General features: G+C 49.5%; 1 pseudogene; it reads left to right on the forward strand.

Moving 5' to 3' along the window:
• The first annotated feature begins 17990 nt into the window (after positions 1-17990).
• LOC149348447 (U1 spliceosomal RNA) lies at positions 17991-18163 on the forward strand (annotated as a pseudogene).
• The last annotated feature ends 397 nt before the right edge of the window (positions 18164-18560 follow it).

The raw sequence follows: 18560 nt of genomic DNA on the forward strand, positions 1-18560 counted from the left end.
TTTTGGAAAGATGTCATCGAAGAAAATCTGAATAGATGAGTTGGCGCATACCGGACGGATGTCCGAAATGCGGACGTTTAAGGGGTCCAGGAGGGATTGCACCAAACATATCTGAGGGGTACGGAAACGAGACCAGGTTTCGTTGAAAAATAGCCGAGGCTGACGAAGGAAGATCAAATTGGAGGCATGGAGCGAAGAATCGCACATTCTTACGAACGTTTTCACCGTTAAGAGCCTAAATCTAGAAGTCAATGATGGAGTACGCGCTTCCAGGTACAAAACGGAATTCGCCACAAATTTTCGAAGGCCCAAACAAAGGCGCAACGCCTCCCGTTCCAAGAGAATCAAGGGGCGAAGTTTATACGCTGGTGCACCAGAGAATAAAACACAGCCGAACTCTAAGACTGGACGGACGTACATTCTATAAATCATAAGAAGTGAGTGCCTTCTCATGCCAGAACGAACACTGCTCAGCCTGCGCAGCATACCGACTGCTCGGACTCCTTTCACAGTGATCTGCTCGATATGGGCCGCCCAGGAAAGAGAAGGATCATAAATTACTCCAAGGTATTTGACACTTTGCACTTGAGGAATTACATGGTTCCGGTAAACAATAGAGATATTAACTGGACGAGAGAGCGGAAAAACCAATAAAGCACATTTATTGACATTAAGGGACAGATTAATGTCTCCTAACCATTGGTCTAGGACATTGAGGTAGGACTGTAAGGACTGGTACAAAGAGGAAATGTCGTTCTCTGAAGCAAAAAAGGCGATGTCATCAGCATACACATAGGTGGCCACCTGAGGACTGCAGGGAATACTGCTGAGTAAGATGTTAAAAAGTACAGGGGAGAGGACCGCCCCTTGGGGCACTCCTCTCGATTGTCGAAATTTGCTTGATGAAACACCGTTCTGAAAGCAGTAAAATTCCCTGTCAGCAAGGAATTCAGCAACCCAAGCCACAAAGTATCTCGGAAGTCCTACTGCCTGCAGTCTTTGCAAGAGCGTCCTGTGCTCAACGCTGTCATAGGCTTTAGATACATCTAAAGTAACAAGCGCTGCGTATTGATTTCGGCGCCGAGCTAACTGTATGCGGCTCTCCAGATCGGTATGGGCACACCATATAGAGCATCCTGGTCTGAAACCAATCTGGCAAGGGTTCAACAACCCAGCCTCTGAAATAACAGACATTATTCTACCATGCAACACCCTCTCAATTAGCTTTACGAGATTCGAAGTTAAAGAAATTGGCCTTATATTGTCTGACACATAACCATCTCCCTGCTTTTTAAGCAACGGGATAATCTTTGCTAAACGCCACTCATTTGGAATCCATGGCCCCTTAAGAGAGTAATTTATAAGCGCCAGTAAGTCGGTGGGAGATTCCTCGAACAATATTTTAATCATAGAAGAAGTCACACCATCAGGCCCAGGGGCCGCGGGTGGAAGGCGGGATACAGTGTTCGAGAGCTCAGTGAGGGTGACCTCCTCGAAATCGTCCAAAGTGGCAAGAAATCTCTGAGGAGAAGGAAGAAGAGCCGTAAACCGGCGCTCAAGACCTCTGCCTATCTCTTCCAGGGACTGTGCAAGTTCAGCCGGTGACTGAACTAGGGAGACAGCGTTCATGGTGGACGAGATTAGTTTCCTGGATTTTAGGTAATTGAATAGAGCACGCCTATTACCAGATTTTGAAAGGAATTCGTAGCGTTCAGTATCGTGCAACTCCTTTGCACGAGATACGGTGCGCTTAAACGTAGCTGCAACGAACTTATAATCGATCCAGTTTTTGGGACACTGATTATGGAGAAGTTTCTTCCAAGCAGCCTTTCGGCGCCTATAATCGCGAGCGCACTCTGCGTTCCACCAAAGGCACGGCGATGTTCCCTTATGTGCCTGAACCAAGAACTCCGATTTTTTACGAGCTCCATCCAAAATTGAACAAATGCGGATGGCATTATCTCCACTGTTGGAATGAGATAATTCCTGAAGGTCTGCTTTGAGGGCATTTTTAAAACTGTCGTAATTTATGAATGTGCGCCGTGTGCTGTTAGGAGAGGTCAACTGGCACATAACTTGGAAGCTGATCGGAAGGTGATCACTATTGGAGGCACAGTCAACTGGCGCCCAAGAGGACACAGTTATTCCGGGGGAAGAAAATGACAAGTCTAACGCTGAGCGAGCCTGACCACGGACAAATGTGGGGAGGCCCGAATTTAAACATATTAGGTTATTCACACAAGCCCAGTCCCATAAGAGCGTACCGCAGCGATCTGTACGAAACCCCCACGAAATATGATGCGAGTTGAAGTCTCCAACAATTAAAACCGGTTTCCTGCAACTAGACAAAAACGAGTCAAGAGGCCGAACGTCATGCACACCTGTTGGAAAATATACATTAGCCAGAGTGAGTGGCTGATATCCAGGAATATTGAGATCAAGAGCCTGAATTTCGCACTGCCTGTCCATATATTGAAATGACACAGTTGCCCTGTGGCAAAATTTTGTGGATACGAACAATAGCAACCCACCACCTCTTGAGGGCCGGTCAAGCCTGAAAGAACGATAATTTTGTAAATTGTACCTAGAATCTTTAGAGAGCCACGTTTCCTGAAGAGCAATTAAATCTGGACTTAATTTACTGATTAAACAAACTAAATCTGTTGAAGCAGAAAGAATAGACCGGCAGTTCCACTGCAACACCTTCAACGACCCTATGTCGCCGAAAGGGCCGCAGCGGAGACCGCCTGATCCAAAATGCTGCCTTTGGGTGTAGATCTAGGGTGATTCTTTTTATTCTTCGACTGAGAGCAAGACGGACTAGCACCACCTATCGGAGACGCACTGCGCTTTTGAGCACGCATCTCAGTCTCCATATCAACGCACTCTTCAGATGAGAGTTCTGTCTCACTGTGATGTGAATAACTGGTTGTAGGGATAGACGAAGGCTGTGATTGAGTCTGACTCAGTGGATTGGAAGTCACGGGCACAGAAGGTTGGGGAGGTGCAACCAATGGAGAAGTGATTGAGCCACAAAGGGGGGCAATAGAAGCTTGCAATAAAGTGGACATTTGGGATGCCATGACCTGCGAAATGCACGCGGACAGATTTTCAACTATGCGATCCATGGCACTTGCCATTGCTTTCTCCACCGCCGCCGCAATCGGTTGCGACAAGGAGGAATCCACAACGGTTGCATGCCGCGCTGCCACACTTGCATAGCCAGATGTCCTATCTTTGATGACTGCAACTGCCTCACGTCTTGAGCACCTGCGCTTGTCAATCAACTCTAATACTTGCACTTCCTCAGCCCGCGCTGGGCATTCGGAATGACTTGCTGAGTGTCCACCGCCACACAAACAGCATTTCTCTTGTTGAGCAGAACACCCAGCGGGGTCGTGGCTCTCTCCGCACCCACAGCAGCGAAAACTCGATTTACAGGCCTTGGCGCTATGGCCAAACCTCCAGCAATTACGGCACTGAAGGGGCCGAGATGTAAATTGATCCACACGGAAAATCAAAGGCCACACCTTAACTTCAGATGGACAGGACAGCCCCGCAAATGTAGCAATAACAGTCTCCGTCGGTACCTTTGTTCCATCCACCACACGACTGCATCGGTGAATGGCGATCACGCCAGCCGAAGTGAGCTTTTCTAATGTCTCGGACGCGCTTAGACGTGGGTCTACGCCACGGACTAGCCCTTTCGAACACGCCAGATGAGGAGGTATGAACGCGCTCACCGGGTGATTGGCAAACGACGAACACTTCAGCAGGTCGGCTACGCATGCCTGGTCTGGCGATCTGCATACGATCCCTCCACGGCCGAACTGCCGGACGTCTGTAATCTTCATGTAATGGGGGGTGGTAGATTTAAGCGCAGCCTGAACAGCCTCGGGGTTATTCAGCTTGATGGAGCCGTCATCCGCGGGGACGAGAGCAACCGGTATGCTGCTAACTCCGCCACGGAGGAAACAATCAAGAGGCAGCTCATCTGGGGCGAGAGAAGCTGACCAGGGGGAGTTCCCCTGGCCGGGAGAGTTTGTGGACATCAGTCCACGTTCCCGCGTTCAGTCACCCTGGAAAATGGGAAGAAAACACAAGAAATCAAGCAGAAATTCGAGGAATAACTCAGCACCGCCTGGTACTTAGCCGCAACCCAACAGCAGCCGTGCTTCGCGGTCCGGCTTCCTTTAAAATGGCACATACCCACGTGGGGGGATTGGCCAAGGTGTAGTGGTATAGTTGTTCGAACGCTCTTCTTCTTCTTCACCATATGAAAATGGCTCGCGCCGGAAGCACAACTTCGTTCTTGTCGTCTTGCACTTGCCATTCGGTCTGAATGAGGAGCTGCAGTCACTAGGCAAAGGCTTCGATTGCTCACGCGGCCACGAGTCGCTCGCACAGGACCGTAGGCGTGGCCTGGTGCTTGCATTTTACCTGCAGAGTGGCTCAGGGGATGTGCCGTTCGGTAGCTGACCATAAAGAGCATCACACGTAATCGAATTCCGGGCGCGGCGGCCGTTTTTGCACAGCGTCGAAGTGCAAAGATGCCCGAGAACTGCGAGGTGTTAGTTCAAGTGGCAGTGGTGGTAGTGAAACTTTATTACCAGCGGATACAGAGGAGCGACCCGAAGAAGCTCCCTTCTTAAACGACGGCCGCTATCCCTGGGGCAGCGGCGGCATCTTCAGCCAGCTGGAGGAGCTTGATCTGTGTATCCGGGTCGGGGCTGAGCATTTAAAAGAATTTAATTAGTGCTAACACCCGTGTTAACGTAAACGATAAACACTAGCAGTCCACATTGGGATTTTGATATTATACGTTTTTGAATTGAAAAAAGAATTGGTTCTTCAGGAAATGAAACGACGCAGTAATTGTCTCATCTTGATGGACACCCGAACTGCGCCGTAAGGGAAAGGAGGAAGATGGGAGTAACAGAAGAAAAAGAGGAGTAGGGGCTTTAGTGGAGTGCTCCGGAATAGTTTTGATCGCCTGGGAATATTTATGACGTGCGCCGACATCGAACAGCACATGGGCGCAGTCGGCACTTCGCCTCCATCGAAACGCGGCCGCTGCTATCGGTTTCGAACTATTATTACTCCGGCTCAATAGCCGAGTGCTCTAACCACTGAGCCACGGCGGTGGATTATTTTGCCTCGCAGCTCGAGCCAGTGGACACACCCTTGATTTCATCATCCTTACTTCAGTCGCAACAACACAAAAGGATAGGAAAAGGTACCGTAGTGAAGGGTTCCGCAAATTTTCGACCACCTAGGAATCGTTAAAACGCACTGACATTACTGACAGACGCCTTTTGAGGCTACCGGCGCCATCAGTGCCCCCCGTGCTACGCTACCGGCTACCAGCCAAGCCGAGAGTCAGCCCGGGTCATTCGTCTCTGACACCCGAAAGACGGTCATGTGCTGCGCGATGTCACTGAAAGATAAAATTTGAAAATTAGTTTTTGAGTAAAGGTGTTGTCGCAGTAATTGTCACACCTCGATGGACACCCGAATTGCGTCGTTAAGGGAGGAAGGTGGGAACGAAAGTAGAAAAGGCGAGAGAGGTGCCGTAGTGGAGGGCTCCGGATTATGTGCGACCAGCTGGGGATGTTTAACGTGCACTGACTTCGCACAGCACAAGGATGCATTCTGCGTTTCGCCTCCTCCGAAACGTGGCCGCTGTGCGATGTGGAAGAGGAGGAGGAGGAGGAATAAGAGGAAATGCAGGGAGGTTAACCGGAAGGATAGTCGGTTTGCTACACTACACAGGAGGAAGGGGGTGAGGGGATAAGAAAATGAAAGAGAAAGGAAAGTAACAGAAAATTGAAGTCACATGAAAGTTAGCATTCGTGAAGTCACAGCCTATCGAGCAGGCCAGAAGTCCGCAAGAAGCGGAGCAGTGCCTTTGAGGCCCTCACCGCCGAAGATCGCCGCGGCCAGTGGCCGAGAATCTTCATTTCCGTCAGTGGGCGTGGATCTAGACGCTCCAGCGCACGGTTGAGAGATTGCCTTTCGACGCTGTAGCCAGGGCAGTCACAAAGAATGTGGGATATAGTCTCGTCATACCCGCAGATGGCACATGCAGGGCAATCAGCCATACCTATCAAGAAAAAGTAATGACAGAAGCCAACAGCCACAGAAACCAAGGGGCACAGGGGATTTTTTTTTAAAGTTATTTATTTTGTGGTGTTGATCAATTTAGAATATTACTGAATATGTTATCGTTTAAAGATAACTGATTTGAAAAGCAGAAGAAAAAACAACCACCTGCCGCCGGTGGGATCCGAACCCATGACCTCCGAATTACGCGTCCGGTGCTCTACCTCTGAGCTACGGCGACTTTTTTTTTTCTTTATTACCGACTTGGCCGGGCAGACATAACAAAAATACAATGACATGACAATAAAAGCACAGGTCAGTTTCTAGCTAGTGCACGATGATAAAATGGGTTAAATGATTTTAGTTGGTCGAGGACAGGCAGCCACTCAGGCTGAGGAGCTTGCTGTCCGAAAACTTCCTGAGTATACATGATGCTCTCAATGAAATACTGATGAGCCGGATTCACAACAACATGTTCATGCCTGACATCCATTCGCGTACGCCATAGGCTGTGCATGCAGAGCAACATTAGCAGGTCGCAAGGCACTTCACCTGGTTCTGCACATGGTAGGAAGCGTATTCCAAAAGCTGTCAGGGGGAAATCTTTTTTCAGTGTGCTTCAACACATCCCAAAGAAAAACAGCGTCATGACAGTCGAGAAAGATATGTTCTATAGTTTCCACTTTCTTGCAAATAAGACACTCTACTGACCAAGGTACAAAAAGGCCTTTGCTTTGCAACCATGGCTTCACTGGGAGGGTTCCAGTATGCAATTGGAAAAAGAAAGACCGCACTGAAGGCTTCACCGGCATTCTTTTGACTCTTTTTAGCACATCCCTTTCGGGACCCAGAAGATATGCACTGCGATAAACAGGCACTGGAAGAAACACATCAAGCAGGTCCTTGTACATCTTTTTCCTTGTTACAATGGTTAGATATTCATCGGAAAATTTTGACCGAAGAATACGGACTGCTGCAACAACTTCTTGCAAAAAAGCACTTAACCCACTCCGCCCTGCAGACATGGATGACACAACATAATCAGGCAGTGATTCTGACAATCGAACTTGTATAACAGTTCGCAGAAAATCATTATCTTGACGCAAGAAAAAGAATCTAGTGACTATCTGTCTCAGAAATAAATTTGATAACCCTAGCCCCCCGTTCCGCACCTTGTGGAACAGATTGCATCGGTGTACGTTCCCATGTTGACGCCCAAATAAATGTTGCAAAACACTCTGTGCAACCTTTGCGCTGAAGTCCTTGGCAAAGTTAACGCTTGCAGAACGTAAAAAATCCTCGCTATTAAAAACATGTCGCACACCGTAGCTCTTGCAAACATGGAAAAGTTGTGACCGCCCCATTTGCTTGTCTGAGCTTTGACTCGTTCGGTTTCATGGGCCCAATATTCTTTGCTTTCTCTGTAGTTGGTTAGCGGCACGCCGAGGTACTTTACTGGCGTGTCTACCCACTTCATTCGACAGAATACTTCTGGCGTGGCCTGCCACTTTCCATGCCAAAAACCAAAACATTTCTGCCAGCTTATCGCACAGCCACTTGCATCACAAAAATTTACGGCTTCTCTCACCACTTCTTGCACGCTTTCCTGGTCTCTGCAGAACACTGCTATATCATCTGCATATGCCAATATCTTCACTTCAGTATGACAAAAGGCGCAACCTCGAATGTTTTGCGTAGTTAACAGCTTTAAACAAAAGGGCTCCAGGTAAAGTGCAAAAAGCAGTGGAGAAAGAGGGCAACCCTGCCTCACTGACGACAAGACAGGAATACTATTACTCAGGCGGTTATTAATTATGAACCTTGATGTACAGCCATCATAAACCATTTTCACGCCATCAGTGATGATACATCCCACATTCACATGTTCCAAAAGCACGAACAAAATTTCATGCACAACTTTATCAAACGCCTTATGCAGGTCCAGTTGCATCATGGCGACACGACCCTCCGTTGCATCACAGCATTCAAGGACACTCCTAGCTACGTGTATGTTAGTAAAAATGGATCTGTCTTTTATGCCGCAGGTCTGGTGTGGGCCAACAAGGGTTTTAATTACTGTTTGGAGTCGTCCGGCTAGCACTTTCATATAAATTTTGTAGTCTACGTTAGTTAAGCTTATTGGGCGGTAACACTCAACTGACTGCAACCTACTAGGGTCGTCCGATTTTGGGATCAACACCACGTGGGAAGTTCGAAAAGACGGCGGAGTTAACTTTCTTTCGTAACACTCGCTTATTACGCGCTGCAATGCTATTGCCATTTCTGTTTTCAAAGCCTTGTAAAGTGCGGCACCGAGGCCGTCCGGCCCAGGCGACTTGTTTAAGCTCAGCTGCTGTATTGCAGCTTCGATTTCTGCTGCCGTTCAGGGCTCCTCAAGTACCTGCGCCAGGTCCTCCTCGACTCTTGGCATTAGCGACAGGAATGCAGTTTTGTAATGTTCAACATCAGGCGTTTTAAGGCTGAACAAGTTTTGGTAATATTCCAGAAAAGCCCTTTCAATAACCTCAGATTCGGAAGTTACGTCATTGCGATAACAAATTTCCTTTATCTCTTTCGAAACTGCATACTGTTTTTCGTCGCTGAGCGCCCTTTTTGTGGGCGTCTCCCCAAGCCAAAATCTTTCACTGCGCGCCCTTATCACAGCACCTCGATATTTCGTTTCATCTATTAGTTCAAGCTTAGTTTTGGTCTCTTTTATTTCTTGTCTGTACAACCCCGGCTTGACGCCTTCCATGCTGAGCATGAAATCAAGCTCGGTACGAAGTTCCTTTTCTTGCTGTTTTTCTTTACGCTTTAAAACACATGCTCTTTCTATAGCGGCCACTTTCACGTCGCATTTAAATTGTTCCCATGTTTGTATAAAGTCTGTCTCTTTTTCTAACAAGCTTTTGACTGAGTCTTTTAGTTTCTTGCTAAACTCGTCATCCTCCAACAATGAGTCATTAAATTTCCATAATTCCCAACTAAACTTGACAGTCCTTTTCCTCTCCCCAAGTGTGATCACGACTAAAGAATGATCACTGAAGCTGACGTGCACAGTCTGGTACTGGGAACACAAGGGCACAACCTCAGAAGAAACATAAATTCTGTCCAGCCTTGCGTGACTAACGCCTTGGAAATGCGTGTACTCTGCTTGTTCTGAACCTTGCATTATAATGCCAATGTCTTCCAATTCTGCCTCATTAATTATCTCAGACAGCAGCTCGGCACTCGTGTCCTGCAGGGTTTTGTTCGTTGTTCTATCTTCAGGTCTACACACACAGCTAAAATCTCCAAGCAATAGTACACGCTTTTCTGTCAGCAGGAAAGGTTGAACACGGCGAAAAAAGGCATCTCGTTCGGGAATTCTATTAGGTGCATATACACACACAGCTCTCCACTCTACACCAGAAAAGTAAAAATCGCATGCTACAATCCGGCCACTTTCACAGGAAAATACAGTTTCCACGGCGACTTCGCCGTTTCAAGTTAGAATCAGACACCCTCCCGACTTTCCTTCTGCATGGCACACGCAAACACTGAACTGTGCACGGTAAATTTCTGCCATCGCATCTGTCGACTCTTCGCTTTCAATTTTTGTCTCTTGAACAGCCAACAGATCGATTTCGTTTTCGAACAAGAGACGTTTAAGCTGATTTTGCCTTCTTCGCGCAGAAAGACCTCTCACGTTCAGTGTGGCAATACGCAAGCTAGATGTTAGTTGAGACGCCATCTAAATGGTTGGGATTCGCCGCTCTCGAAGTGACATCGGTTTGCAGCTCACCTCATCAAAAATCCTTCCAGCTTGCAAAGTACGGCAGTGTCAGCACTGAACCCGATCGAAGACCGGGTTACCAACACGAAGACCCCGCAAGGCACCTCCGCTAAGGCGGAGGGACACCCGACGAAGTCCTACGATCAGAAGGGATGTTCGGCTTGGGCTTGTAGGCCGCACGTCGAACAGGAGGCGCTTTGGGAAGAGGTTCCTCATGGTCCGTCCCGTCGTAGCTCGTCGCCTTGTCATCAGCTTCGTCGTGCGTCCTCTTCGCTGGGAAAGTTGACGCCGCGGGCATCTCCGTGTCAACGTCCTTCTAGTCGGTCGATTCCAAAACCGTCTCAGCTGCACCTACCGCAGCATCATCTGCTTTTCCCGCGTCCGCCTCAGTTCTGGTGTCAGGCACAGGTGGTTCTTCTGAGTTGGCAGCCTCATGTGCCGTGGGAAGCGTTGCTTTTTCTGAGGCTATGCTTTTCGGTACTGCGTCTTCCCGACTCTCACGGGTCGCCTCTACCGCGTCGACTTCGTCCATAATATGCTCCTCAGTAGTATCCCTACGACCAGGACCAGCTACGGTAGCATATGTTCGCACGCACTGGGCGTCGTCGTGGCCGAAGCGACGACAGAGCCCCCAACGTGGCACACGGCACTCCCGACGTATGTGAGGAACGTGGACGAGTGCGACGTCCTCTCCAACACGCAGCTGGTGCGGTAAGTCCTCGATGGTAACGCCCACCTTCAGCTTCAATGTCACTGAGCGCGTAGTAGACGACTTGTCGACGCAGCCTTTGACTCTCCACTTGTCCCGAGTTATGTCGGTCACTTTTCCAAAAGCCGCCAGAGCTGCCTTCACGTCGTCATCTTTCACGCCGTGTAGCAGCCAGAACAGCTTCAGCCTGACGCCCTGGTTGCATGGGTCAATGACCACACAGCGGTGGTCCTTGACGTTGTTTTTTCCTTCTTCATTGCAGAATGTCACGGCCCAAACATGATTCATCTGATATGCCCCGAGGGCAACCACTTCCGGCAGCAATGACAGACGCTCAAGAGCGTCACGAAAGTTTTCAACACGGTATGGCCTGGCTTGGACGTCGCCATGCAAAAAAACAGTATGCAAAACGCTCGAACCTGTTGGCAAATGCGGCAAAATCAGCTGGTAGTCCTCGTTCGGTTTGATCGTACTCCTGATACCGCGGCCCGGCTGGGCCGCTAAATCCGCTCCTTGGGAGCCCATGATACACACGTCCGTCACGCTCGGTGGCCGGAAGTCGAATCCCTGAGCTACGGCGACGGCTGTCAATTCTTCTGCTTTCGGGGGTATTTATGTTTACAAGTAACCTAACCTTGAGAGTGTTCATCAGCGCCACCCACGTTCATAAGCGGCGGACGTAGAACGTCCTGAGTTACCGCAGGTGTGACGTAGAACGTCATCGAACGGAGAGGGTGGAAGCTGCTTGAGAACCTTCTTATGCTTCCTAAGGCGTCAAGGCTGCCAGAATCGAGGCCCTCGCTTAAGCAATTAAGCAAACAAGGGAAGGGGATGAGGGGCTCGTTATTAATATGACAGAAGCCAACAGCCACAGAAACCAAGGGGCACAGGGAATGTTTTTTAAGTTATTTATTTTGTGGTGTTGATCAATTTAGAATATTACTGAATATGTTATCGTTTAAAGATAACTGATTAGAAAATCAGAAGAAAAAACAACCACCTGCCGCCGGTGGGATCCGAACCCACGACCTCCGAATTACGCGTCCGGTGGTCTACCTCTGAGCTACGGCGACGGCTGTCAGTTCTTCTGCTTTCGGGGGTATTTATGTTTACAAGTAACCTAACCTTGAGAGTGTTCATCACCGCCACCCACGTTCATAAGCGGCGGACGTAGAACGTCCTGAGTTACCGCAGGTGTGACGTAGAACGTCATCGAACGGAGAGGGTGGAAGCTGCTTGAGAACCATCTCATGCTTCCTAAGGCGTCAAGGCTGCCAGAATCGAGGCCCTCGCTTAAGCAATTAAGCAAACAAGGGAAGGGGATGAGGGGCTCGTTATAAATATGACAGAAGCCAACAGCCACAGAAACCAAGGGGCACAGGGGATTTTTTTAAGTTATTTATTTTGTGCTGTTGATCAATTTAGAATATTACTGAATATGCTATCATTTAAAGATAACTGATTAGAAAAGCAGAAGAAAAAACGACCACCTGCCGCCGGTGGGATCCGAACCCACGACCTCCGAAAGTAATGGTTGGTGAAAGCTACACCAAGCCACAGGCGACACGGTAAAGTTTCTTCACGTCGTGGTAGGCCGGATGGAAGCCGGAGCTGGGTCCAAGGATTTTAAACGTGAATTGAAAAATTGGCCGGAATTCCATGCGGGAATCGTGATGTCCCGCACAAGTGCGCGAAGCCTGCCCGCTACGTCGGATCTCGAAAGGAGGATCGACACAAAACCGTCATCCTGGAGAGTAGTTCGCGCGACCTCATCCGTGCGGTGATTTCTTGCTATGCCGCTGTGCCCCGGTAGCCGTTGGTAGACAATATTATGTTCTGCATTTATTTATTTATTTATTTATTTATTTATTTATTTATTTATATAAATGCCTCACAGGTTCCACCCTTGGAACATTGTGTGAGAGGAGGGATTACAATATTCCGTAGACAAAATATGGTACAAAGTGGAAAAGTATAAAAGTAAACAATATTATATACATTGGACCGCAAACAGTTATTAAAACATACTTGAAAGAAAAACGTATTACATTGACACAAAAGAAAAACAGCAAACGAACAGCGGCACTGCATGTATTCAACTACACATACGAACACAATTTATGTACTATATCATGGGTGCATAAAGGTGGTCAATTTGTTTTTAAACATTAATGTGTCACGTATGGTAGCAATGCAATCCGGAAGACCATTCCAACACTTGATAGCACGTGGCAAAGCAGAAGAATTCAACGAGTGTTCGGCCGAATAGACGTTGGAAGCTAAGAATATTCAAGTGCGCATTAGGCGTGTAAGTGGCAGTGCTGACGCGTGACGGCTGTATATTAGTTTCGGTAGTAAGCAAAGAAGTGCGATATCCCTACGTGTCTGTAAACTTGTTAGCGATAAAGATAACTTGGTGCTTGTTAAGTTGGAACGACGATTGTAGTCGTGAGAAATAAAACGCGCTGCACGGTTCTGAATTGCTTCGAGGAAATGAATTAAATAAGCCTGATGTGGTGACCACATAGCTGATGCATATGTCTGAGCATGCTGAATGGAGCTTCCCGCTCGGTAAACTAGCTTAAGCATGGTTGAACCTCATCCAGCTTTTTCTAATCTTTCCTCGTTGAACACGCAGACTGCACTGTGAGAGAAGGAAGCAAAGAGATAGCGAAATAAGGGAGAGATAAGAAGTGCATAGAGGAAGAAAAAATTTTAAATGGGCTTTTTAGGAATGAAATGGCGCAGTAATTGCGTCACATCTCGTCGCACACCCGAAGCAGACCGCAAAAGAAGGGAGGAAGGCGGGAGTGAAATAGGAAGATAAGAGTTATCATAGTGAAGGGCTCCGGAATAATTCAGGCCGCCTGTAAATCTTTAACGTGTACTGATATCGCAGAGGAATTCTTTGATGTGCACTGACACCGCACAGAACACGGTGGAGCAGTTTCAATCCCGGCTGAGTTTTTATGGTGGCGAAGCGCAAAAGGCGCCCGTATGCTGAGTGGTCAGTGCCCATTAAAGATCCCAGCCGGCTAAAATTATTCGAGACTACAGCGGCACTTCTTTCTCACTTTCTCCTCTCACTGCTGCCTTCGTCCCTTCCTTCATGAAGCGGTTGAGATGTCCACAGAGAAATTATTTTTACGGTGCCTTTCATTGCATAAAATTTTTTTACGCTTTTTTTTTTAAGGAAATGGCGCAGTAACTGTCGCACGTATCTCGGTGGACACCCGAATCGCGCCGTAAGGGAAGGGAGGAAGGTGAAGTGAAAGAAGAAAGGCCGAAAGAGGTGCCGTAGGGGAGGGCTCCGGAATAATTTCGACCACCTGTGGAGCTTTAACTTTTCGAAGGAAAGCGATGCGTAATGTTGCGCAGCCCGCCAAAAGTAAGTGAAAGCGGAGCTGATTAATACGAATCGCTTGAATAATTTCCAAAGCATGGGGATCAATATGCACTCCCATCGTCTGGCAGAGGCACCTCTTTTCAATTTCACTTTTAGGGAGACGCGGCCATCGGGGTCGGGATTTGGTCCTGCGTGCTTGTGCTGAACCGTCGAATGATGGTTGGTTGGTTTATGGGGTTTAGCGTCGCAAAGGTACTCAGGCTATGAGGTGCGCCGTAGTGAAGGGCTCCGGAAATTTCGACCGCCTGGGGTTCTTTAACGTGCACTGACATCGCACAGTACACGGGCCTCTAGAATTTAATGTGCACCCACTGAGCCATCATAGCGAGTGCGGCGAGCCTAGCTGTGCAACTCGCTGCTGAAAGTTGCAGACAGATGGAGCAGGGGTTATGCGGATAAGGTGCCGAGGTCGTTACTCCAGACGGAGACCTGAACCGCGGCATTTGGGATGGATAAACATTGAAAATCTAAAATTCTTTCTGAGGAAAGGAAATGACACAGTAACTGTCTCACATATCTCGGTGAACAACTGAGCCGTGCCGTAAGGGAAGGGAGGAAAGTGTGAGTGAAAGAAGAGCGAGAGAGAGAGAGAGAGAGAGAACTTTATTACAACAGGAATTCGGGGCACGCCCCAGGGTCCCCGCACGACCCCACTCCACTCAAGTGTTTGTGTTCCTGAGGTCCATAACACTGACAGCACGGCCGGTGGCGATGGTCTGCAGAAAAGTGCCGTAGTGGAGGTCTCCGGAATAATTTCGACCACATGGTAACGTGCACTGACATCGCACAGCACACAGGCCCCTCTTGCGTTCCGCCTCCATCGAAACGCGGCCACCGTGGTCGGGTTCGAGCCCGGGTACTCCGGCTCGGTAGACGAGGCCAGAGAGAGAGAGAGAAACAACTTTATTGCCATAGATTGGCGGGATTTAGCGCAGGTGGGCTTGGTGTGGCCCCCAGGTGGGGGCGACTTCCTGGGCCCACGAAATGAGTGCCAGTTGGATGCTCTTGTCTGGCCTTCTGAGGAGTGGGTTCCATCCGTCTTCGGAGGGAGCTGGCAGTAAGGTTCGAGGGGGCGGATTTCCCGCGCAACCCCAGAGGATGTGAGCCTGGGTGGCGATTTCTCCCTGGTAACAATTTTGGCAGACGGGGTCGTATTCCCCGTCTGTGATGAGTGAAAGTCTAGAATGGCTAAGGATGGAGTGTGTCTGCAACCTGCGGAGCAAGGTGGCTTGCGCTCAATTCAAGTCGGGATGTGGAGGCGGTAACTGGCGTCTCATCTCTCTGTAGAGGTTGGTAATTTCGGCAAAGGTCTTGGGAGGCTCGGCAAGAGCGTCTGGGTCCGTGGGGCCGGCCGCCCGGTTGGTTAGTCCTCGGGCTAGTCGGTCGACCCCTTCGTTTCCAGAGTTTCCCGCGTGGGCGGGTACCCAGACCAGATTGATCTTATGGTCGGGAGTGCAGCCGCGAAGGATGCGTGCAGCGGGGTGGCAGATAAAACCTGCCAAGTAATTTTGTATCGCTCTTTTGGGGTCGCTGAGGACTGTGCGCGTACGTGGGTCAGCGATGGCCAGCGCGATGGCGGTTTCTTCTGCCGCTGTCGGAGAGTGAGCTACTACTGTGGCGGCGGTGACGATAGTAGATTGTGGCGTGGTTGCACAAGCCACGTATGTGTTTGCACTTTGCCGTGCAGCATCTACGTATATTCCGTGTTCGTCGGCAAGGTATGTGGCATCTAGTGCTTTGGCTTTCAGCTGACGGCGCGTATCATGGCGGCCAGGTAGCATGTTTTTGGGGATTGGTTTTATAACTAGGCGGCTATAGACCCCTATCGGAATGGGCGTCGTGGGGTGGACGTCGCCTATGGGGTTGATGTTGAGACGGTCAAGTATGAGCCGCCCGTGTTTAGTGCGTGAGAGGCGGTGGATTTGGGCGGTCTTGTGTGCCTCTATGAGTTCTGTGAGCGTGTTGTAGATGCCGAGTTGGAGGAGGTGCTGTGTGCTGGCGTACTGAGGTAGCCCCAGTGCCGCTTTGTACGCTGAACGTATAATGGTGTTCACAGCTTCCTCGTCCTTCCGGCGGAGGTGATAGTAGGGGTAGGAGTAGACTATCCGCAATTGCCCTTGCTATAACCCGCACGGAAGCCCGGTACATTTTAAGCGATTCTAAAACTGTGATTCTAAATTTTGCTCGAGGCCGTGTCCATGTCCCTGCTTTTGGCATACTGGACTCGCCCGATGCCCCCCCGCCCCGCCAAGTGGAGCTGATATGGGTGCCCGCGCACTCCGGGAATCCCGGAAACGAGGCCGCCAACCTTTTAGCCCGAGGTTCTTTAAACCGGGCTCAGGTGGCCTCTGATCGGGGATTCACGAAGGAGCGCATGCACTCATTCAGTGAGCTGACCCAGGCGCACAGAGCCTTACGCCAGCTCTACCCCCCGCCCCACCCCTCCCTAGATAACAAACACGCAACACTTTGGCGCAGACTACAGACACACACACTCCCTTCACCCCTTACCCTAGCCCATTATCATCCCTGCTTCCTCACTCCGGCATGCACTCTATGCCCAGAACCCTTCGCTTCTTCCCTCCACATCCTTTCCCTCTGCCCGGCCGACCCTCCCGCGCGGGACCTAGAGAACCTCAAGACCTGGGAGGACTGGGAGACCCTGCTGCGCTCGGAGGACCCGGCCGTGCAGACCATCGCCACCGGCCGTGCTGCCAGTGTTATGGACCTCAGGAACATAAAGACTTGAGTGCAGTGGGGTCGTGCGGGGACCCTGGGGCGTGCCCCGAATTCCTCTGTAAATAAAGTTTTCTCTCTCTCATTCTCTCTATCCTGCTAATGAGGATAGCTTGCGTGAGCCGACAGAGGTCATCCTCCTTCATACCTCTCCGGCGGGTGCTGATGCGGCGGATAAGGCCGTTGATCTGATTGGCTGTGGTGCGGAGGCGCTGAAAGGCCATGATCCACTGAGCCACCCTACAGGGCTCGAAATAATTTCGACCACCTTGTAACAAGAAACAGAACAAATTAAGTGTTAGTTGTGCTCGCATCTTGTGACGAAGTCGTTATGCACGGGCGTCAGCGACTACCGAGGCAGAAGGCTCTCTGCCTACTTAATGGGGACATCACGCCGTTTCTTTGACCTATCAGATTGGAAGGGCCCTGCGGCTGAGAAGCCACCAGCATTTTATTCATATGTGGTGAGATCGCTACATTTTCTAAAAACCATCGTGCCGGAATGTCAACTGAAAGAATTGTCCGCAAGTGAAACGTGTGAACATGTAGCTTTTCTTACTCTCAATGAAGACCAGCGCAGGAAAGCACGAAAAAGAAAGCGGAAACAGGGTGTTGCTGTCTCCCTCCCTGCAGATGTACATAATTTCACCTGGCTTAGAAAATGGGAAGCGTTGCCCACAGCCGACCGCCTTGCGACGTGGGGCGTGGCGCCCTCCGCCTCATGCCCGTAATGCGGTCGAACAGAAACCTTAACTCATGCCACTTTTGAATGCCCAGTCGCACGCAGCTTTTGGAGACTAGTGTCCCGCATGTTCGAAATTCGTGTACAATGGCACAGTCGCCACCGTGACGCCTTTGTTTATCTCATAATGTGCATTGGCACCTATGTGCTCTGGAAACGGAGAGGACTGGCTCTCTTGCGGGGACGCCCGCAGAGAGCTATGTTTCCTCTGTTGCATCGCCTCCGAACGTTGCTTTTGAAACATTTAAATAAGGAACTTGTCGTGCAGGGGGAGGAAGCCTTCCTCCTGCACTGGTCCACTAGATTCATTGTTGTTGTGAACAAAAGAGTCACCACGCCTATCCTTCCATGCTAGAAAGGTTGGCAAGTGCTGTGTTTTCTGTTTTTTCCGTTTGCCTGTTTGTACATAAGTACGAGATGGGTTTACATAAAACCAGCTCTTCTTATCTTGAACTGTAAAAATCGACCACTTGTGATGTGATTTTGAATGCAGTCCACATTGTGAACTTGTTGAACATGTCTGTTGAATTGTAGATCTTTTGGTAAACAATAAATTCTCTTAAAAAGGTCGGGGCTCCGTGTCGAGGTCTGCCATTGCACTGCGGCAGGCTGAAGCGCGCCACTACCCCAAACTGGGGTAGTTGGGGCATATAATTTTTGGTAGTGGGGGTTCGGCGTTCGCGCCAGCCCCCTGTTATCAAATTCCAAAATCAGACACATTCTTCATGCAGTTGTCCTACGGGGACTTGGCTCAAACTCTCTCTCTTCCCTCAACTATTATATCAAAGCCCTCCACTACGGTTTTCTCCCTTCCCTTATGGCGTGGTTCACAGAATACTGTGTCATTTTTTCTTGCGTGTTTCGGTAATAAAGAAACGACAGTGTGTACACGAGAGAGAGAGAGAGAGAGAGAAAACTTTATTTACAGAGGAATTCGGGGCACGCTCCAGGGTCCCCGCACGACCCCACTGCACTCAAGTGTTTATGTTCCGAAGGTCCATAACACTGGCAGCACGGCCGGTGGTTCTGCTCGAGGCCGAGTTCATGTCCACTACGGAACATCCCTCCCCTTACGGCGCGTTCCACAGAC

Source organism: Amblyomma mixtum, chromosome 4 (assembly GCF_055824585.1).
Source record: "Amblyomma mixtum isolate Tamu chromosome 4, ASM5582458v1, whole genome shotgun sequence".
Lineage (NCBI taxonomy): Eukaryota > Metazoa > Arthropoda > Arachnida > Ixodida > Ixodidae > Amblyomma > Amblyomma mixtum.